The sequence below is a fragment of the Sus scrofa genome, chromosome 9, assembly GCF_054392235.1.
Source record: "Sus scrofa isolate SSC_HxYL_T2T_F1_AM1 chromosome 9, Sscrofa_HxYL_maternal_Yorkshire_Landrace_v2.0, whole genome shotgun sequence".
Taxonomy (NCBI): domain Eukaryota; kingdom Metazoa; phylum Chordata; class Mammalia; order Artiodactyla; family Suidae; genus Sus; species Sus scrofa.
Window position 1 is genome coordinate 78,468,732 of NC_139391.1, and position 23,859 is coordinate 78,492,590.

The window sequence follows — 23,859 nt, forward strand, 5'->3', positions numbered from 1 at the left end:
TTCTTTTCTGTGGAAAGGTTTATTTGTGCCATATATTAGATTCCAGATACATGATATCATATAGTATTTGTCTTTCTCTTTCTGACTCACTTTAGCAGTATGAGTCTCTAGTTCCATCCATATTGCTGCAAATGGCATTATTTTGTTCTTGTTTATGGCTGTGTATATATACCACCTCTTCCTAACCCAGTCATCTGTTGATGGACATTTGGGTTGTTTCCATGTCTTGGCTATTGTGAATAGTGCTGCAGTGAACGTGCAAGTGCATGTGTCTTTTTCAAGGAAAGTTTTGTCCCAATATATGCCCAAGAGTGGGATTGCTAGGTCATATGGTAGTTCTATGTATAGTTTTCTAAGGTACCGCCATACTGTTTTGCGTAGTGGTTGTACTAATTGACATTCCTGCCAACAGTGCAGGAGGGTTCCCTTTTCTCCACACCTCCTCCAGCCTTTGTTATTTGTGGACTTATTATTATGGCCATTCTGACTGGTGTGAGGTGGTACCTAATAGTAGTTTTGATTTGCATTTCTCTAATAATCAGTGATATTTAACATTTTTCATGTGTTTGTTGGCCATCTGTATATCTTCTTTGGAGAAATGTCTATTCAGGTCTTTTGCCCATTTTTCAACTGAGTTGTTGGCTTTTTTGCTGTTGAGTTGCATAAGTTGTTTGCATATTTTAGAGATTAAGCCCTTGTCAGTTGCATTATTTGAAACTTTTTTCTCCCATTCTGTAAGTTGTCTTTTAGGTTTTTTTTTTTTTTTTTTTTTTATGGTTTCCTTTGCTGTGCAAAAAAGCTTGTTTGATTAGGTCCCATTGGTTTATTTTTGTTTTTATCTCTGTTGCCCTGGGAGACTCACCTGAAAAAACGTTTGTAAGGTTGATGTCAGAGAATGTTTTGCCTAAGTTCTCTTCCAGGAGTTTGATGGCATGTGTCTTACATTTAAGTCTTTAAGCCATTTTGAGTTTGTTTTTGCGCATGATGTGAGGGTGTGTTCTAGTTTCATTGACTTGTATGCAGCTGTCCAGGTTTCCCAGCAGTACTTGCTGAAAAGACTGTCTTTTTCCCATTTTATGTTCTTGCCTCCTTTGTCAAAGATTAATTGACCGTAGGTGGCTGGGTTTATTTCTGGGTTCTCTATTCTGTTTCATTGGTCTGTATGTCTGTTTTGGTACCAGTACCACACTGTCTTGATGACTGTGGCTTTGGAATATTGCCTGAACTCTGGTGGGAGAGTGATGCCTCCTGCTTTGTTTTTGTTCCTCAGAATTGCTTTGGCAATTCTGGGTCTTTTGTGGTTCCATATAAATGTTTGGATTGTTTGTTCTAGTTCTGTGAAAAATGTCATGGGTAATTTGATGAGGATTACATTGAATCTGTAGATTGCTTTAGGTAGTATGGCCATTTTTACAATATTAATTTTTCCAGCCCTGGAGCATGGAATATCTTTCCATTTCTTTGAATCCTCTTTAATTTCCTTGATTAATATTTTATAGTTCTCAGCATATATGTCTTTCACCTCCTTGGTCAGGTGTATTCTCAGGTATTTGATTTTTTGAGGTGCAATTTTAAAAGGTATTATATTTTTGTATTTCTTTTCTAATATTTCATTGTTAGTATACAGAAATGCAACTGATTTCTGAATGTTATTCTTATATCCTGCTACTTTGCTGAATTAGTTATCAGTTCCAGTAGTTTTTGGGTTGAGTCCTTAGGGTTTTCTATATATAGTATCATGTCATCTGCATACATTGACAGTTATACCTCTTTTGCTCCTATTTGGATACCTTTTATTTCTTTTGTTTGTCTGGTTGTTGTGCCCAGGACTTCCAATACTATGTTGAATACAAGTGGTGAGAGTGGGCATCCTTGTCTTGTTCCATATTTTAGTGGGAAGACTTTCAGCTTTTCTCCATCAAGTATTCTATTTGCTGTGGGTTTGTTGTAAATGGCTTTTATTATGTTAAGGTATGTTCCCTCTATATCCACTTTGGTAAGAGTTTTGATCATTAATGGATGTTGTACTTTGTCAAATGCTTTTTCTGTACCTATTGAGATGATCATGTGGTTTTTGACTTTTGTTAATGTGGTGTATGACATTGATTGATTTGCATATGTTAAACCGTCCTTCTGCGCCCTGGGATGAATCCCACTTCACCATGGTATGTGATCTTTTTTATATGTTGTTGTATTTGGTTGGCTAAAATTTTGTGGAGAAGTTTGGCATCTATAGTCATCAAAGATATTAGCCTGTAGTTTTCTTTTTTGGTGGTATCTTTGCAATATTCATTCTTCTCTTTAGTGCCTGTTGCTCAGTTTGTGTCTCTGCAAATGAATTTTCTAATTTTTCTATGTTCCTCCTTATATTGTCTGGTTCCTTTATAAAGCAATTTGCATTGCTGTTCATATCTGCTCATAATTCCTTGATATTCAGCCTTAATTCCTTCAGTATTTTCCCTATCTCCCTTTTGAACTCAGTGTCTGTCAGACTGCAGAGGTCTGTATCTTTATTTGCTGCCTCAGGTGAATTCTCTTGTTCCTTTAACTGGGAATGGTTTCTGAGCTTCTTCATCTTGCTTATGATTTTCTTTTTCTGTGAGTTTAGGGAAGCCAAAGTATGGTCTGTGAGGGCTACTTCTATGCAAGAGCCCCTGTTTGTATTTTGTGGGGGGTTACTATTTATTTTTGGCATGGGAGTTTGGATATTTGCTGCATCTTTCTTCAGTGTGAGCAGGCTGTTAATCCCCAGGGTGCTGAGTGTGTTTCCAGGGAGAAAGAGGCAATAGGTAGGGCGAGTAGTCAGTGTCTGGTTTCTGGGCTCTTAACAGCAGCAAGGACCTGCAGGAAGGTGGCACAGGCTACTTCTAGTTGCAGGGCCCTGGGAAGTGGTAGCGAGCCGAAGGCAGATTTACGAGGTTCCCAGAGCATTTCCAGGAGCAGCAGCAGGGTGTGTGAGTTCCCAGGGTAGTGAGGGCAACAACAGGGAGTGTTCGATTGCAGTGCCCTCCTCTGAGGTGATTGGGGCCACAAGTGGTGCCTGTTCAGGGACCCCTAGTGGTAGTGGGCCACACCCACCTCTGAGTCAGAGATAACTGCTGTGCTTTGCCCCCTCCACCTGTAGACCACGCAAGAAGCACCCTGTCCCACTTAGCCCACATAGGAAGTGCTGCACCAGCTGCTTCTAGTTGCAGGATCCTGGGAAGTGACAGTGATCAAGCATGTGGGCACTGCCCAGAGCGTTTGGCAGTGGCAGCAGCAGGGCGAATGTGCTCCCACATGTGCAAGAGCAATAACAGGTGGTGTTCGGTCACAAAGCCCTTCTCTGTGGTGCCCTTGAGGTGATTGGGGCTGCAAATGGTGCCTGTTCTAGGACCCCTAGTGATGGTGGGCCATGCCCATCTCTGGAGTCAGAGATAACTGTGGTGGTTTGCCCCCACCACCTATAGACCATGCAAGAAGCACCTCATCCTGCTTAGCTCCCATAGGAGGTGCTGCAACAGCTGCTCCTAGTTGTAGGGTCTTGGGAAGGGACAGTGATCAGTTGTCTGGGCACTGCCCAGAGCGTTTGGCAGTGACAGCTGCAGGGTGGGTGTGTTCCCAGGGGAGTGAGAGGAACAACATGTGGTGCTTCGTTGCAGTGCCCTCTTTTTTTTTTTTTTTTTTCACCAAACCCTGAGGTGACTGGGTCGCAGGTGGAGCCAACTCACAGGCCCCCAGTGGTGGCAGGCCACGCCTCCCTCTGGCCTCAGAGAGACAACCATTGCGCTCTGTCCGTGCCATCTGTAGGTTATGCAACAGGCACCACGTCGCACTTAGCCCTCCCTGCCCTTAGCCCACAAAACAGGTACCCTGCCACCCTGTAGCCCGCACAAGTAGTACCTGGTCTCCCGTAGCCAGAGCAAGTGGCTTCTCACCACCTGTAGTCGGCGCCAGAGGTGTCCCGCCCTCTGAGGCCTGCGTGCACAGTGTACAGGGGGATTCCTATGGCGGTCCGCCCCTCCCCCTCCCGCCCTCCCCAACATTGGCGCCTTGCTTCTCCTTGGACCCAGACCTTCTCCTGGGTTCTCTCTGCTGTGGTGTTCCACTCAGCCTGTGGCACCCTGCTCCTTAGCCCTTCAGTCTGTCCCCACACAGCCAACCCTAGTCCACTCCCCAGAGCTGACCTCGGAAGCTTGAGTCTCAGTGTCCAGCGCCCACCTGAGAGTCTCAGGCTGCGGTGTCTGGGGCAGTTATACAAATGATTAGTGTGGATCTGTGTGGCTCTCTACTTTGCCCTCCTCAGTCCAGCTGCTGTGCTTTTCTCTGTGAACTTGGAGGTCCCTTCCTCTGGGCTGATCCCCCTCGGTTAGGTGGCTTCCCAGGATGTGGGTTCGTTTTCTCTTTCACAGCTCCCTCTCAGGAATGCTAGTCCTGTCCTGATGCCTTTTCTCTGTCCTTTTTTCTTTTGTTCTACCCAGTTATGTCAAGAGTTTCTGCCCTTTTTGGAGGTTTAAGTTCTTCTGCAAGCATTCAGCAGATGTTCTGTGTGAGTCATTTTACATGTAGATGTGTTTTGTTGATGTGTTTGAGAGAGAAGGTGAACATGACATCTTACTCCTCTGCGATATTGATCCTTCCTAAAAGGTAATTTTTTTAATGAACACTAAAGTTAAAAATGAGGAAAGTTGGCATAATGTTATATTCTTTTGCAGGGCTTTTTGCTTTTGCATTTTGAAACAGACAAGTAGAAAGACAGAATTTCAAGATGGACATCATGGAGTCCAATTGCACAAAGTAGAGCATGGCTTCTTTGTGTAAAGCCCTGATGGAGCTTATTTTGTCCTTCTGGGGCTAAGTGGTGTCTTCCCTCTGTATCTCTTACTTACTTTACTCTTCTCTCTAAGCATTGGATTTCTGTAACTGTTCAAGAGAGCCTCTGCCCCATGTCCCTTTGACCTTCCAGTTTGGTCCCTACAGCAATCCATTTCCCAATCCCAGTGTTCTGGAATAGAAAATCTGATTGGTCAAATATGGATGAGGTTCCATCCCTGGTCAGTCCAATCAGTTGATGCTGGGTGATAGGTATTTCAGAATTTGTGGCAGAGCAGATGCTCTAAGTGGATGCAGGGGTAGGGGAAAGATTATTTATTAGGACATTAAAGCATGTGTACAGTTTGAACATTTACATAAAAGCGCTTGATCTCTGTTCTGAGCAATAAACAGGTTTCATGGAATGGCTTAGGGCTATATGCTCACTCACCTCACTGAGGCTTTTATCATTGTCATAAACTGGCCATGAAAGTTATGGTTAGTTAGGGCAATGATTTGTGTTCCTAAGCTGGGTGAGTTTGGCCATGTGCCTTCATTCCTGTTTATTTTATTTTATTGAATTTTCTTTATTGAGGTTAGAAGACCATCTTCTCCTGGGAGACAAAGATAAAGACGTGATTTTGTTTGAAGCACATTGAGTTCTCTGATAGTCCCTGTGGTGAAGGTCAGGTTTTAGTTGTGACTTCCACACAGACTGTCTGTCTTCCCTCACTTCTCTTTAGTAGCCCAGTGTAAATGATAGAGACTCTGAAATCAAATCAAATCACCACATTTTAAGGAAATAGAGCATTTCTTTAATTTAAAATCCTTCTGTAGAAGGTTGTTGCTTTTTTTCTTTTCCATTTAGGAAGACTATTTCTGGCATGAAAATGGAGTCATAATTTATACTCTTTGCAGTTATAAAGTAAATGTTATCTTCGTTTTATTGTTTACCCACCTCTAAAAGCTATTCCTGCTAAATGGGACACCCTAGGAATTTGACTTCTTCTCTCGCCAAAGAACTTATCCCCCTAAAATTCTCCTTAAATAGGGCCTCTAGGTCAAAAACGTAGAACTATTAACAAGGAGTTATGTGGAAATAAGAATTACAGAGAAAATTAGAAAAATTGATCATAGGAACAGAGGAGAGAGAATTTGCCTTCGTGGCCCCAGCCCTTCAAACCTTATCAAAGTGTTAATATAGGACTTCTGGGCACTCAGCATGGATGCCTGGCTCTAGACTAGTGTGAATTTTTATAGCTCAGTTAGAAAACTTTGAAAAGATTTTTGAAAGTGTTTTTAAATGATAGTGTGTTACATAAATATTCATGATTATGCAGTCCTCTGAAATCTGGATTGTTTAGAACTTTCTTCCATTAAATAATGACTTTTTTTTTTCTTTTTTGCATTCAGGTGCCATCCATTAGAGGGATAGTGGCCAGTGACATCCATTCTGCATGGCCATGAATATTTATTGTCATATCCCTGCACCAGACAGAGTTGGGAAAGAGGGGTTATGAGGAGGCTTTTCTTCCACACCAGATGACTGTTGTCCCTCCTCAGCCCAACTGAAGAAATGAAGTGGATTGGTCTTTAGGTGAGGATTCATACCCCACTGATACTCTACTGAGTGAGGGTTAACTTGACTGATGAAAAATACCTGACAGATTCTAATGTTAGTGAAATAATGGAATGGTTTGCCAGAGTCTATTGAAACATCTTTTATCTAGAAGGCCTCAACACAAGGTTTAGTGCAAAATTTTGCTCAGTATTTGTATGACCTAAGAGCTACTCACAGCAGCCTTCTGAGGAATTGTCAGTCTCTGTTAGTATGAGCACTGACCTTTCCTCTCCCCTCCAGAGTCAGCCTAGTGATTTGCTTACGCAGATGGTACCACAGTGGTAACTCAGTGAATGGATGTGAGATTTGGGGAACAGACAGTGAGTAGCCAGCCATGTGTCATTTATCCACTGACCCTCATGACATCCTACACTATCACTCTAGATCCAGCCCTCTTTCTTTACTTCAAGTAACTTATATCTCCCATTCTTTTGAGCATTTCTGTTTGAACAGCTCTGAGGCATCTCCAGATGACTTCAGGAAAACTAGAACATACCCCTTCACCCCTCCCTGCAAGAAATCCTGCAGAATTCATCAAAAGTCATTAAATAGTGATATGACAAGATTAGAGTTCTGAACATTTTAATCTGGTGTGTTTGAGGGGAGTGAATGTGAAAGCAAGGAAATTTAGAAGCCCCAGCAAGATTTGAGGTGTTTGAATGTGATAATAATATTGTTAGTTTTGAAATGGAAAGGAAGGGGCAGTTCAAAAAGACATTTCATCAGGGCCTGATATTGTCAAAATGGGAGAAAGTCATAATGACCTAGAGATTTTCAACCTTAATGATATCATTAACAAGGGCAGGAAATCAGGAAGGCAGGTTGCTTTGAGGAAGAAGATGGTTGTGTTTGAGATGCTGGTGGGATATCCCATCAGAAGTCATCTGGAGGGGAGTTCCTGTTGTGGTGCAGTGGTTAATGAATCCAACTAGGAACAGTGAGGTTGCAGGTTCAATCCTTGGGCTCGCTCAGAGGGTTAAGGATCTGGTGTTGCCGTGAGCTGTGGTGTAGGTCGCAAGTGGCTCTGGCGTAGGCCAGTGGTTACAGCTCCAATTAGACTTCTAGCCTGGGAATCTCCATATGCCGCAGGAGCGACCCTAGAAAAGGCAAAAAGACACACACACACACACACACACACACACACACACACACACACACACACACAAACACACACAATCATCTGGAGATGCCTTGGAGGTGGTGGCTGTGTGTGGACTTTGGTAGTTACACTTTTGAGGAGCAATGCAGTAGACAAGTGAATCTTTCCAGCATTCTAAATTATTAGTGTTTTGTCATTCATGTTCATATCTATTCTTTAACTGAAATCGATTTTGTGTATGGTATGATGTAGTGATCAAGTTGCAGTTTTTCCTGGATACCCCCATTTTTCCATTATCATTATTATCATTGTTCCTGTTGTCTTTTTTGGGCTGAGCTGTGGCATATGGAAATTTCCAGGCTAGGTGTTGAATCAGACCCATAGCCACTGGCCTACACCACAGCAACACCAAATCCAAGCTGCATCTTCAACCTATGCTGCAGCTTGTGGCAATGCCAGATCCTTAATCCAATGAGTGAGACCAGGGATCAAACCCGCATCCTCATGGATACTAGTTGGGTTCTTAACCTGCTGAGCCACAATGGCAATTCCCATAATTATTATTAAAAATACTATTCTTTTCTGATCTCCCCAAATTCTTCCTCATGACTCAAATACTTCTATACCTTTGCCTTTTTATAAACTCTGTATTTTTTTCCATTGGTCTATTCTTGTGTCCTTGCCTCAGCAGCACCTATCTTAAATAGCTTTATAATAAGACTTAATATTCAGTAAAACAAGTCCTCCTGCGATGAATGTTCTTCTTTGAGAATGTCTCACCTGTGCCCCCTTTGCACTTCTGAATAACTTTTAGAAACAACTTGTCAAATTTTGCTTAAAAAAAATCTTATATATATTTTGACTAAGATTTCATTATAGTAGGGGAACAATGATATCTTTATCATGTAGAGTTTCCCAATTCTTAAATGCAGTGTATTTCTCTAATTATGTTAAGTTTCCTCAATTTCTCACAATAACATTCTGGGTAGAGATCTTACAAAAGTTTTGCTAGATGTATCCTTATGTTCTGATATCTTTGATGTTATTACAAATAGTATCTTTCTTAAGAATTTCATTTCTAACTGTTGCTAGTATATAAAAATGAAATCAAAGTAAATTCTTATAGATTAATACTGATTCAAGCAAATTGTCTATGAAAATAGGCAATTTTATTTCTTCATTACAATCCCTAATTCTTTTTCCTTTTCTAAATTTTTTCTTTATTATACTGGCTAGGATTTCCAATATAGTTTTGAACTTATTTCCAAAATCAAGGTGATAATATTTAATATTATTACATTAAGTTTAAATATTTTCTTAAATGCTTTTAGTAAATACTTTGTCAGATTCTAGAAGTTTTGTGATATTCTTTTTCTGAACCTATTGATATGATCAGCATTTAAATTCTTTTAATGTGGATGAATTAAATTAATTTTTAAATGTTAAACCAGCTCTGCATTCCTAGAATACACTCAGTTTGGTCATGGTATAGTGTTCCTTTCTCACATAGTATTTATTTTGACTTGGCAGTATTTGTTAAAGATATATATACCTTTATTTATGAGAGAAATTTTGCCTGTAATTTCCCTTTCTTGTAATGACTTGTCAGGTTTTAAAGGTCAAGATTATGCTAGCCTAATTCCTTACATATTTGAAAGGATTCATTGGTGAAGCCATTGGGATCTGGTGATTTTTCATTTATTTTCTTGAAAATTCTCATGGTACGTTACTAAGGTATGGGTTCAATATCTGAATCACCTGTGGGTCTGTTTATATCATCTTTTTTTCTCTTTGTTTATAGTCATTGATCTTCTTTCTTAGCATCTCTGTTCACTCTTAATTGGATGGTAGGAGATATCACTTCATACAATTTAAAATGTTTCTACTGGAAAAAACACACAAATCCAGCATTTTTCATTTCGGTATATATAATACATTTTCTTGTTTGTTCAATGCTTTTAAAGTGCAAAATGAGCTCTTCTTTGAAAATATGTGTAGGCCTGAAGCATCAAAGATTTGGGTAAACAGATGAGTCTCAGTAAAAATTAAAGTGGAATAAGTTAGGATAAAGACAGGATATCTGTTATACATTTGAAAAGTAAAACTGAAATCTGTAAAGGCAAAATGAAACTATTCTCTAACTGACCTACCTCAAGTTTCTGAACAGGGTCTGCTACAAAAAGAGTAGAATGAAATTAACAAGCTTTGCATAAACTTTTGAAATCTAAATATAATAGAAATCCAGACCTTAAACATGTATTTATTTTCTCTGCTTTATGGCGAATCAATAATTCCTTTAGGAGCTAATCGTGAAATGTCTCAAATAAATACAAAATTAAAAAAAAAAAAGCTCTTTCATGAATATCCCTTAAGGCAGAAGTATAGAGCAAAAGTGGTTGTTTCCTTCCAACATGCCCCAGAAGATTTAGTTTGCTGTTATAGAACATAATTTTTATGTTAATCTAAATACCCAGCTATTTTAAGCTATATGTGACATGCATGGATACTCTAATTTCTGTGTGTGTTGTAAAAAGGCAGATGGAGGGGGGACGGTGAAATTCTATTTCAGACCATATAATTTGTTTTAATGCTACTAATGAACTTAAAATTTTGAACTGGACCCTTGCTTTTTACATACACACTCACACAATTTAATTCTAATATGCTGTGTGCAAGCTGAAATGCAATGGGATGGCAGTAAAATAGTAGCAAGGGTGTATGCTCTTTTTGCTGCATCCTCCATTTGTAGGATCTCACATTATATTTCTTAAAAACCCATTTTGCTCAAGAAATAAAGTGTATTTACTAAGATATAGAATTAGAAAGTATTTTTTTTTCAAAAACACTTTCTACAAGCAAAATTATTCCCTTCTTATTTGTTAGAAGTAGCTTTTATGTTTTTTTCCCTCTTTAGATTTTTCCTAGAACATTTAAATGCAGGATATGTAGAACATAACAAAAGTAAGTTTTTTAAGTTAAGGTGATTTAAAACCAAGGAAATTAGCACATTTAGTGTTAATGGCTGCAGGTGTGGCACACATAAAGTTGAAAAGTAGAATGTACTTTTGTACTTTTGCCCGAAGTTACATAGTAACATTAAAATAAAGGAATGGGGCTATATTTTCATATCAAATACCTAAACCAGTTGCTTGGTTTACAGTTTGTTTTAAAATGACAATAGTAAATTCTTCATTTGTGAAAATTCCAGTTTGTAACCAAAGCCAAGTCAAACATGAAGCACCAACTATTCAAGAATTGTAGAAACCCTTTTTTTCCAATAATCCACAGAGACTTCTTAACTCATGGCAGGACAAGCAAAAAAATTATATAAATTTATTAAAAACAATTTTACATCTCCAAGGCAGTTAGCCAGCATTCTTTCAGGGTTCCAAGTAAAACCAAAAGATGAAGGGAAGAGAAGGGAAAGTATTGAATCATTCTGGGTTCCCTGTAAGCAGGTTATCACTCTAGTCATAAAGAGATACTGAGAGCTTTTAAGTATAATTACTAGATATTATTTTTAAAGAGATTTTTGTTCTGGTAGGCAGTTATATCTAGTTAAGCTAACCTACTTTTGATCTGCCCTTACTCCTAGAGCAAAGCTCCTTTTGACTCTCATTTCTCCTGGGCCTGGGCCATCCCTCCCTGGTGAACTCAAAATTCTGTCTTCCTGGAAGCATCTAATCACTGTGTTCTTCACTTTAAGGTTTAGCCTTTTAGAAGCTGCTTTCCTGCATCAATTCCTGGAGCCTCTCATCACACTTGCACTGGCTAGGGGTCAACAGATGCATTTAGGGCAGTTTATCTACAGAATGGTGGGCTGCCTTCTCTGCGGGTCCCCCCTTTTCCCCTGGGATTTTAGTTCAAGTCTGGTAGTCTTGGAGGCTCTGAACCCCGATTTCTATCTCCCCAACGTAGTGGGAAGACTGTTTCAAGTTCTGGTTACCATGTACTGCTAAGTCTCCATGCTCCTATGCGTGGAATCAGAAAATAATTTGCAAAGAATGAGTGATTTAACTTCATAAAACTTAAAAACCTCTGCTTGCCAAAACTGTTCAAACAAGTTATATCAGAAATTATATCAATATCCTAAATTTTGTTCATCCATTCTATAGTACAGAGTTGTAGATGGGAAGTAACAGCCCAGCCAGGGACTAAATTTCTCCATCCCATTTACCACTGTGTGTGGCCAATAAAATATAAGTGAAATCAATGCATGCTAACCTCTGGGCCAAGTCTTATCAAAGGCCAGTGTGTCTCCTCCATGTTCTCTTCCCACCTCAGCTGGATGTAGATGATGATAAGGCAGGAGATGAATGACAGTAAAGTCACAAGATCAAAGCGTCTGGGTCCCCAAACCACTTCATTGAATGAACCATTTAAATTTAGAGATCTGGTTATAATAATTTAGTCTACACTAGCTAATACATAAGGTTAAAATTATAAACTGAAATATATATTGTCCAAACGTATAAATTATTATAATCTGAAATGTTTTAAAATTCAGTTAATACAAGATAAATATTTCAGTAAATATTAGAATAAAGGCAGTTCTCAAAAGAATGTATTATTAAGTTAACAATGATGTTCAAACTAATATGTCGTATTACTATTATGTATTAATAATAGGGTATGATATATAGCCTATAAGATTAGTAAAACATTTTGTTTTTTATTTAATTTTTTAAATGATTTTTATTTTTTTTCCATTATAGCTGGTTCAGTCAATTTTCTACTCTACAGCAGGGTGACCCAGTCACACATACACATATACATTCCTTTTTCTCACATTATTATGCTCCAGCATAATGACTAGATTTAGTTCGCAGTGCTATACGGCAGGATGTCATTGCTTATCCATTCCAAAGGCAGTAGTTTGCATCTATTAACCCCAAATTCCCAGTGCATCCCATTCCCTTCCCCTCCCCCTTGGCAATCACAAATCTGTTCTCCATGTCCATGATTTTCTTTTCTGTGGAAAGTTTCATTTGTGCTGTATATTAGATTCCAGATATAAGTGATATCATATGGTATTTGTCTTTCTCTTTCTGACTTACTTCACTTAGTGTGAGGGTCTCTAGTTCCATCCATGTTGCTGCAAATGGCATTATTTTGTTCTTTTTTATGACTGAGTAGTAGTCTGTTGTGTGACCACATATGCTTAATCCAATCATCTGCAATGGACAATTGGGTTGTTTTCATGTCTTGGCTACTGTGAATGGTGCTGCAATGAGCATGCGAGTGCATGTGTCTTTTTCAAGGAGCTTTTTTTCCAGATATATGCCCAAGAGTGGGATTGCTGGGTAATATCGTTGTTACATGTATAGTTTTCTAGGGTACCTCCATACTGTTTTCCGTAGTGGTTGTACCAATTGACATTCCCACCAACAGTGCAGGAGGGTTCCCTTTTCTCCACACCCCTTCCAGCGTTTGTTATTTGTGGACCTACTAATGATGGTCATTCTGCCTGGTGTGAGGTGGTATCTCGTGGTAGTTTTGATTTGCATTTCTCTAATAGTCAGGAATGTTGAGCATTTTTTCATGTGCTTGTTGGCCATCTGTATATCTTCTTTGGAGAAATATTTATTCAGGTCTTTTGTCCATTTTTCCATTGGGTTGTTGGCTTTTTTGCTGCTGAGTTGTATAAGTTGTTTGTATATTTTAGAGATTAAGCCCTTGTCAGTTGCATCGTTTGAAGCTATTTTCTCCCATTCTGTAAGTTGTCTTTTTTTTTTTTTTTTTTATGGTTTCCTTTGGTATGCAAAAAACTTGTCAGTTTGATTAGGTCCCATTGGTTTATTTTTTGTTTTTATCTCTGTTGCCCTGGGAGACTGACCTGAGAAAACATTTGTAAGGCTGATGTCAGAGAATGTTTTGCCAGTGTTCTCTTCTAGGACTTTGATGGTATCTTGTCTTATGTTTAACATTTTTTTAAATGAAAGTGTACAAGGCTGATTGATGAAATATAATATTGATGTTGAAATATGATGCTGGTTAAGTAATTTTATACTTTGAGGCAGAAATAACACCCTGATACTTTTCCCAAGGAGAAAATGAATGTAAAATGTTGTAGCCACTATAATGTTCATTTCATTATTATTAAAAAATACCAACAGAAAAATAACATAATGAGATATATACAATGTATTTGTATTTGTATATACATAATAACCATATACAAATTATGCCAGCATCATAAATTTATGTTTGTAACATACTTTGAGTATTCTTTCTATGAAAAATTATTTGTTCATATTTAAATATATATATTAACTTATATATGTTTGTGTATGTGCATGTGAACATGTAAGTGTGTGTAGAGATAGAGAGACAGAAGAATCTTTAGAGATACTTAGCAAAAGTGATTACCAGTCATGATGGCGTTCCTGTCTTCATACTTATACCACTTTGAAACAACATCAACACATCATTATTAACCAAAGTCTGTAACATACATACTGTGTTCTATATTCTGTAGGTTTGGACAAATGTATACTGATATGAATCTACCACCATATCATACAGAATAGTTTTACTGCCCTAAAAATCTTTTGCTTTTTTTTTTTTTGTCTTTTTGTCTTTTCTAGGGCCGCTTCAGCGGCATATGGAGATTCCCAGGCTAGGGGTCTAATCAGAGCTGTAGCCACTGGCCTACCTACATCAGAGCCACAGCAATGCGGGATCTGAGCTGTGTCTGCGACCTTCACCACAGCTAATGGCAACACCGGATCCTTAACCCACTGAGCACGGGCAGGGACTGAACCCGCAACCTCATGGTTCTTAGTCGGATTCGTTAACCACTGCGCCACGACGGGAACTCTCTTATGCTTTTTAAAGTCAGAGAATTATTTCAGTAAAACCATGATCTCCTTCCCTCAACGAAATGAACATGGAAAATGGCCATCCATAGATAACTTTGCAGGAATGTCAAGAGTTTTAAGCTGCCTAAGAGCCATGCTCTAGCAGAGAGAATTGCATGTAGACTCAAAGTCGTCGTCCCTTCTAGGGTCTTCCCAAGGGCAAAGTAGACTAATTATCCTATGAACCAGTGATCTTCCTGGGTGTCTCTAAATATTTTAGACAACAGAAAGAGAACATTTCTGCATTGCAATTTCCATATACATTTGCTCAGAATGATAAATTATCCTTTAAAATATTATCATATCAAATAGATAAAAATAGTTTGCCTGAATAAGAAAGATAACATGGAAACTTTTCTTTTTCTTACTGAAAGCTCTTCATCTATCATGTAGCTTTTGAAAACAGTGAACTTTCTTCTACTGATATTTCTGGCAGAAATCTTGGAAACTTCAGTCTAACTTAAAGCATTCTCAGCAATACATAAATCATTACTACAAAGTGGAATATTCACTTTGAAACTGAAGGTTGGATATGTGTGCACATCGTGTGAATAAAAATTTGGGGTATGTCTGTTTTCATATGATTCCAGCATATTTCTTATGACTTATTTTTGTTTTCCTTCATCTCTTCTGCCAAAATGATAATCTTAATTAGTTTGTTTGTAAATTTATGTCTTCTGGAGCCCCTGTCTTCTAAACACCATCCTCTTCTTTCACCCGATTCTCCTTCACTTTCTTACTCAGATCACATGGTAATTTGTGCACCTTTTTAAAAAAATTAAAAAATTTTTTAATTGTGGTTGATTTACAGTGTTGTGCCAATTTCTGCTGTACAGCAAAGTGACCCCAGTCATACATTCCCTTTCTTATATTTTCTTCCATCTTGGTGTGCAGCTTTTTAAATGTCATGATGCTGGATTTCCACATATGATGTTTATGGAACCACATACGTTTAGAATGTTCTTTCTCTTAACTACGCTAAATTCATGTCCTCTGTAGTGAGCAGAATGTCATTCATTAAAAATGCCATTGACTTAATCTCCAGCACCTGGGTGTGCATACGTGCTAAGTGGTAATTAAGTTGCAGATATAATTATAGTTGCTAATCAGTGGACCTTAGTTATCCTGGGTGATCCAGGTGGGCCTGAGATAATCAGAAGGGTCCTTACTATGAAAGAGGGGAGAGAAAGAGATTCAGAGGACAATGTGACTGTAAGGAAAGGCACATGCAGAGAGATGCAGTGCTGCTGCGGTTGACAGCAGAGGGAGGGATGTATGAGCCAATGAAGAGAGCAGCCTCCAGGAGCTGGAAAGGGTGAGCAAACAGATTCTTTCTCAGAGCCTCCAGAAAAGAATAGAGTCCTGTGGCACTTAGATTTTTATCCAGTGAGATCCATGTTGGAATTCTGTACTAAAAAACTGTATGATTAAACATTATGTAAATAAGACAGTAGGTTTGTGTAATTTGTTACAGCAGCAATAGAAAACTAGTACATCATGCTTCAGATTGTAAGCCGAAAATCACTTCTTGATTTCCCCAGATAGTGAGATTCCCCTCCTAGACACTTCATTAGCACGGCACTTATTCTTTTCAGTGCTTTAAAGCAGGTAAAATAATAATAATTAAAATGTATTGTTTTATTGTTTGTTTATTGTTGTTTTCCCCTGCTGGTGTGTGAACTCCGGAGTATGATCCTTTCTCGTTCCTGCCACAGAGTAGATGTCAATAATTGTGTGTTCAAGGATTGACCTTCTCCTTCTCTTCCCTCCATATAAGTACACATCCATAGGAAATCAGCGAACAAAATCATGGGATGTAGAGTCACGTTCCATTTCATAAGTCATTTAATTCGCATGGTGTTACATTTGCCTGGGTCATCAATTCAAAAAGTGTGGTCCCCTGACTAGTATCACCAGCCTCAGCTGGGAATGACTGAGTTAGGGTTGGTCCCAGTGATGAGTGTTCAGATGATTCTGATACATGAACATCTGGAAACTGCTTCTTCAGGCCAGAAAGCTTTAAGCACTGCTCACAGAATTTCTAACTTAGGAAGTCTGAAGTAGGGCCTAAGAATTTTCCTAACAAATTCTTTAGAGATTCTGATGCTGCCAAGTGCATCCTCACTTTGAGAAAAACTGGCCTAGCCAATGGGCAGGCCAGGGAACTTCTGTCAGTGGAAATTGACCAGCAGAGATCTCACAACTTAAAAGAGTCTTTATTACTTACTACTTTGTGGTCTATGTGCCGTTCTTAACCAGAGACTGTTACTGTCTTTAGAGCAAGATAAAATGGACCCTTACAAAGTTAGCTTAGATCTGTATTACAATGATTGGCAATTAGATTGAACAATCCAACTGAAATATCTGAGAGTATTTAGTTTTCAGTTGTACATCATTTAAATTGCTTGATTTTAATAAAATAGCATTAGTCTTTGCAAAAATAAATGAATGATGACTGTAAACCAGTTTGCTTTTCTCTATAACTTACATAATTATTTTCCTAAGCATATAAAATGAATGTAAAATGCCCTGATGTTATATTTCTGACACAGTGACAGCAATTGCTTATAAAATATTTAATAATGTGCTTTAACAACTAGGAAAAACAACTTACTGAACATAAATTACATTTTAAGGAATGATTCAGTTTAATGAAAGATTAATAATGTATAGAGTTTATACATTGTTTTGAAGTCAGCCTTCACCTGAGTGTTTCTGTAACTAAGAATGACTATGACACCAGTCTTGTGGAGGGAGGGTCCTTGTGGAAAGTTAAGTTATTGTCTTAAATCAACATGCTAGTGCTTGCAAAACTGACAAGGCAACACTCTTAACACCCATGGTGACATGTCATGGCCTCTTAGACTGATTTCAAGGTGCAAATAGGATCCCTCTGACCTCTATTCACCTGCCTTCTGCTGGGAACAAGTCCTTACATTTCACAGTTCAGGGATCCAAGCTCAAAGTGTCAATGACCTGGGACAGGTATCAGATTGCTTTCCAACCTCTGATAATAGATTCCATTTGAAAGAGAATGGAGTGAGAACCTACAAGAAGAGCACACCTCCAGGGAAATCTGGGAGACAGAAAGTAAATGGAAGGAGAATAAAAACATAAGTAAGCCTGAAAATGCTAGGAAATAGGAGGGCTTAGCTGACAAACTTGAGCTTTTTTTTTTTTCTTTTTTTTTTTGTCTTTTGCTTTCTAGGGCCACCCTTGCAGCATATGGAGGTTCCCAGGCTAGGGGTCCAGTCGGAGCTACAGCTGCCAGCCTACACCAGAGAGGCAGCAACGCCAGATCCGAGCTGCCTCTGTGACCCACACCACAGCTCACAGTATTAAACCTGCAACCTCATGGTTCCTAGTCAGACTTGTTTCTGCTGTGCCACAGAAGGAATTCCATAAACTCGAGCATTTTGAAACAACCAGTGATTGGCTTATGGTGGCACTAGGAGGTAGTTAGGGTGGGAAATTAAGAACAGATTTATCAGAAAGTATGCTAGTTGCGCATTCCCACTACGGCTCAATGGAAACAAATCTTAGTAGTATCCATGAGGACGTAGGTTCGCTCAGTAGGTTAAGGATCCAGTGTTGCCATGAGCTGAGTGTAGGTTGCAGACGCAGCTCAAATCTTGGTGTTGCTGTGGCTGTGGTGTAGGCCAGAGGGTACAGCTCCGATTTGACCCATAGCCTGGGACCCTCCATGTGCCATGGGTGCAACCCTAAAAAGACCAAAAAAAAAGTATGCTAGTTAAAATGAAGCAGTTATTAACTCAAGAGAAAATATGAGCATGATACGCGTGTCTCTAATGAACAATGTTTACAAAGTTATGCTGATGTATGACCTGATTTTTTTAAGAACTGAAATCATGATATGATCATTTTGGCTAGGAAGAGAAGGGGGGGTGGGCATGTGTAATTGGGCTATATCCCCTTTGTGTCATTTGGAAATAAGAAAATAAATGCACAACATAACCAAGAGCAGCCACACAGCTAAAGGTGTTCAAAGTGATCGCTTAGAGAGGAGATAGCGTGAACACAGGGCAGCGTGCAGGTACTTTTTTTTTTGTCTTTTTGCCATTTTCTTGGGCCGCTCCCAGGGCATATGGAGGTTCCCAGGCTAGGGGTCGAATTGGAGCTGTAGCCACCGGGCTATGCCACAGCCCCACAACGCAGGACCCGAGCCGTGTCTGCAACCTACACCACAGCTCATGGCAACGCTGGATCCTTAACCCACTGAGCAAGGCCAGGGATCGAATGCAGGTACTTTTATAATGACCCTTTTAAAATACGTCCTAGTGTTGTTTATGATTTTGTATTCATACAATGAGAAGGAACATCTGCTCATTTTGTTTAGAATATGTTTAAAATAAAATATGTTTATATATTGATAAAATGAGAAGGAACACTTTATGATGTTTTATTTCTCTGTTTTGAATATTTCAAAAGTGACTTGTAAATTTATTCCACTTTCACCCTTAGAAAGAAGTGTTTCATCATTAATTTTTTAAAAAGATTATCAACAGTGAAACTCAATCACATGTCTTTAACCTTGTGTGTTGAGATCTAGCTCTGCTGCCTCACAGAACAGGTGTGAGCTTCGGCGGGTCATCTTATTTCACCGAACTTCACTTTCCTCATCTGTAGAAGTTACTGTGAAGCTTAAATATGATTATGCCTATAAAGCACATGGAAATTGCCTGGCCACATGATATTGCTTATATGTAGAATCTAAAACAAATGATACAAACAAACTTATATACAAAGTAAAAATAGACTCACAGACATAGAAAATAAATTTATGGTTACCAAAGGGGAAAGGGGAGGATAATTTAGGGGTTTAGGATTAACATATACATACTACTATATATAAAACAGGTAACCTACAAGGACCTATTGTATAGTGCAGGGAACTATACTCAGTGTTGCATAATAACACACAAAGGAAAAGAATCTGGCACATATTTACTTGAGCCACTCTACTTTTCATCCGTCCCGTCCAGCTTTCTGAAACTTATGTCACGCACACACAGAACCAGCTTTTAGGTCCATGTCCATAAGTGCAAAAAGCTCTTATGTGACTTCTTAGTATCATTACCCAGATTTTCAGTGCTTTTATATTTATAGCATCTGTTTTATTGCAATGTCCCTGGATGCCTTCTGTCTCTAGGGTCCTAGCTTCTTTGTCTCTTTTAGTAGTTCCTCCTTCTGGAAGCACTTTCCTAGGGACTCTTATCATCCTACAACCTCATGCTAGATGGCCACATCTAACAGTGGTATTAACAGCCACACACTGACATTTCCAGCAGAGACCACTCATCTGACTTCCAGACGTGTACATCCAACTGCCTGTCTGATATCTCCTTTGGGAGTAAATCAGGCATATCTCAAACTGAACCTGTCTAAAACCAACTCCTAGTGTACCTCCCCTAAATGTTCTCTTCTACTCTTTCCTCGTTTCATGAACTGTGCTTTCACCTATCCAGTTAACACATCTAGAAACTTAGTAGTTCCTTGACACCACACACTCTGGAAAGTATATTCTGCTCAGACCCAAAATCCAGTCCATCAACTTAGACTATTGATTTTACATCCTAAATTCTCTCCAATCCCTTTCCTCCCTTCCTGCTCCACGTCGACCAATCCCACTCAAGTCTATGTTGTTTCACATGTATACCATACCAGCTTTCTGTTTTATACATGTCCCTTCTTGCATCATAGAATCCATTTTCTGCATAACAACCCAGATTGTTTGGCCTTCTGTCACTGTCCCTACCTCTGACATCAAGAGTTTTCAGTGTGTATTTTGTTGAATGAATGGGTGTTTGTCTGGGATTTAAAGTACTTAGGAATCATATGCATATAATACTTTACAGGTAAATTCCGCTTAGTGTGAAAAGCTCTATCACTTTTTTGAGGGAAAACAAATTAGATAACAAATATAGGGGAAAATAAGATAAATTTGAATAGGAAATGCTCAGCCTTTTGTCCCTTGTAGAGCTATTTGTAATAGTGATTTTGTTTTTGTTTTTTTAATTTTGGGGGGTGGTTTGGGGGGAGTTTTGGCTTAGGTTTTTGCCTTTATCCCTTTGGATTTCTGAAGTAGCTATTTAAGGCATTTGATGTCAAGGCAAATATAATTTATCCTCTGTGGTAAAAGAGAGAATGTATTCATTAGTTTAACCCCGGAGAAGATGAGAATTTAATCACACATGATGAGCTGGCAAACAATCAAGACATAGCATAAAGAAGAGTTGGAAAGTATGAGAAGGGAGAAAGAGGAGCCATAACTGGCGGGGGTCAGGGTCTAGGCACCTGGCCATGTGAGAGGAGGAAGAATCTGAGTCTAGTTGGACCACGGGAGACTGCAACACACTAGGTGGTTAAAGGGCAAAGTCTGGAGGATCCATTTGAAAGCAGAGTTTATCGGGAACTGTGAAACAATTATTCCATTATGCTCCACTCTGAGAAGACCTAGAATATTCCACTTTTCAAGAGAAGCAGGATGTGGGAAGTGTGTGTGGGAGTTGGAAGGAAATCCACAAATATGAATAAATGCTGGGAACATTAAATCTGCATGGATTGTTTCCACATGAAAATCCTGAGGTATACAAAAAGGAAGATGAACTCTTTTGGAGTTAAACCTTTCTGTTTTTAGAAGAAACCTCTCCTAAAATCACTTGCAGTGAGTCCTTAAAGAAGCATTCATTCAAAGTCCTAGTCTGGTGGATTACATGAGGTTTACTGTGGTGCCTCACTGGAGTGAGTGAGTGCCTGAGCCCTGTGCCACTTATGAAGAGCCGCTGGGGTAAGGCCATTGTTCAGATGGCGTCTATCTGTGTACAGAGGGCTGGCTGTGATGTACATGTAGAATGATTCTACTCATTTTGCTAGTACCATTTGAAAGACATAGTGGAGGGACTTAGCGTTTTGGTTATTCTGTGGATTCAGAAGATAGGTGAATCACAGAGCAAAAAAAAACCCAAAAAACTTTAGCCTAAATCTGACTTTTAATGCTGTCTCTTTTTTACATCAGCATAGTATACTGACTAGGATTTGCTAGACAATGGAAAAGCTTTGACTTCCTTAGTCTGGCTACACAGAGACATTCTAGGCAGAGACCTGGAATAAACTTGAAAAGGATGAGAGAAAACAAGATCTGTCCTGAGAGATTGGTCACTCTGTGAAGTGAGACTCTTCATTCTCTTTTATTTTTAATCTATATTGACAATGTTTTTCAGTTTTTTTTTTTTTTTTTTTTGTCTTTTTAGGGCTGCACCCACGGCATATGGAGATTCCCAGGCTAGGGGTCTAATCAGAGCTGTTTCTACTGGTCTACACCAGAGCCATAGCAACACCAGATCTGAACTGCGTCTGCGATCTACACCACAGTTCATGGCAACGCCTGATCCTTAACCCACTGAGCGAGGCCAGGGATTGAACCCTTAACCTCATGGTTCCTAGTCGGATTCGTTAACCACTGCGCCACGATGGGAACTCCGAACTCCTTTTTCAGTTTTTATACTATGATAGACTAGAATGACCCCCCACCACCAGGTTATACAGCCATTTCTATGATTTTTCTGGTTACATTAAATTTCTGACAAGTGTAACCCTGCGGATCCACCACTTACAGGACATCGTGTTGGGTGATGTTATACCAGTAGGACATTGAGAAATGTGTGCTATAATGGAAGGCCATCCTATGGTATAGGGTATTTGGAGTAAGGGGCAGGAGGCAAGAGGCAGCGACCCATCCCTGGACCCAGACGCCATTCTGTGCCTTTTGGAACCCCTCTTTTATTTATTAATTAGCAAAGAACTATTGTAACAGCTTTGCCTACTAAGCATGCAGTCTCAGCTGTCGTGTAGTATATAGCTACAAAATCAGACACTGGCTGATTTCTCAGAGGCTGATGGAGGTCTAAATTCATAAGGGATCTTAATAGCACCTTAAGGTTTGTTTGCCCCAATCAAATTTTGCATTGTACCTTTCATCACACATTGCAGAGGATCTCTGTTGCTCCTGCAGACCTCTTAGAGGGAAGGGCCTTACTGGAAATCTAGTTAGTATTTTGTGTCCTAGAACTGCTTCTTGGTATGGAATGACTCTGTGTCATTCATCACATAGTATGAATGGAATATCCATTGACTTACAGCTTCTAAATGTTTGCAGTTCAAGTAGTGTTAGTTACAGACTTAACCTCCTGATAGTCTGGTTGACTTATTCCTGGGAAGGAGTCATCTGGCTGTAACCTTGCCATCCCATGTTCAGCTGGAGGACCAAGTATCCTAACCCTCTGCTGTGGCTTTCAGTGATCTCCACCCAAAGCTGGACACTGGGTGGACAAGGACAGTCTTCCAGATGACAGACAATCTTCAGTATGGACATAGCATCATCAATATAAAGAATTTTTATTTACCATTGGAGCATAATTTGTATTAATCAGGGTTCTCTCAGTCACAATTCAAATGAATTTAAACAAACGAAAATTTATTAACTTGGTTAAGCATCATCCAGGAATGATGCCTTCAGGCACAACTTTAGAGTTTCAACTCCTGTCTTTAAAAATCTGTCTTCCTATCCATGTCATGTTTCTATTTGTCTTTTCTTCTCTCTGCATGATGGTCTCTTTTTGGTAACAGCTTCTTCCATATGGCCAGAGAAATGGCCACTTGAAACCACAACTTCATATCATCCTGGTTTGACAACCAGTAGAAAGAAAGCAGCATTCCTCTCTAAAGCTGTTTATTAATCCCAGCAAGACTTTTGTTGGCCCTGCTTACAAAATATGCTTATCCTTCTACACAGTGTGTCCTGGAGAATGGAGTACTGGGATTGACCATTACTAAAGCGTAACTGATAGCCCATTGGAAACAAAGAACAGAGGGAGTACTTTCCAAGGAATCAGGCGACGGGAGAACGTAAGTACGCTAAACAATAGAAGTCACAGATGATACAGTTGATGCACAAGTCATCTCCCATTATAACTCTTCTGAGGCTGAATATAAAGGTAGCTGGTAAGCTATCTGACAGCCAACATCCTATCTTGATTCAATTACTGTGATGGTTAATTTTATATGTCTATTTGACTGGGCCATAAAGTCTCTAGATATTTGCCTAAACATATTCACCAAGTGAAGCAGGTTGCCCTCCCTAACAGTCTGTTGAAGGCCTACATAGAGTAAAAAAGCAGAGGGAAAAAGTCCTTCTTTCTTCTTGATTGTCTTTGAGCCACTTCTCCTGCCTTCAGCATTCTGGGGTTCATTGGCTCTCCTAGGTCTCCAAATTACCAACTCCAGATCCTGGGATTTTCTCTCTCTGTATATATGTGTGTTATATTATGTATATTCTGTGTTTTCTGGAACACCTCAATAAATATAATAAGAATATTTGGATGGCAGAAGGCAGAAGAGTGGACTATAAGATCAAGTTTGCTGTCTTATGACTTAGTTTCAATTTGGGGAAATATATTTTCCAATCTTCA

General features: G+C 39.2%; 1 long non-coding RNA gene across 50 annotated transcripts in view; it reads left to right on the forward strand.

Moving 5' to 3' along the window:
• The window catches only part of LOC102163402 (uncharacterized), a 204,980-nt gene that overhangs the window by 5,040 nt on the left and 176,081 nt on the right, over positions 1-23,859 (forward strand). For 44 of the 50 annotated variants that reach the window (XR_014815802.1, XR_014815814.1, XR_014815804.1 and 41 more), the window contains exons 2-3: positions 6,205-6,388; positions 23,184-23,296. This is a non-coding gene — a long non-coding RNA (uncharacterized LOC102163402). The remainder of the gene's footprint in view (positions 1-6,204; positions 6,389-23,183; positions 23,297-23,859) is intronic. The other 6 variants (XR_014815828.1, XR_014815826.1, XR_014815831.1 and 3 more) reach the window with 1 other exon arrangement.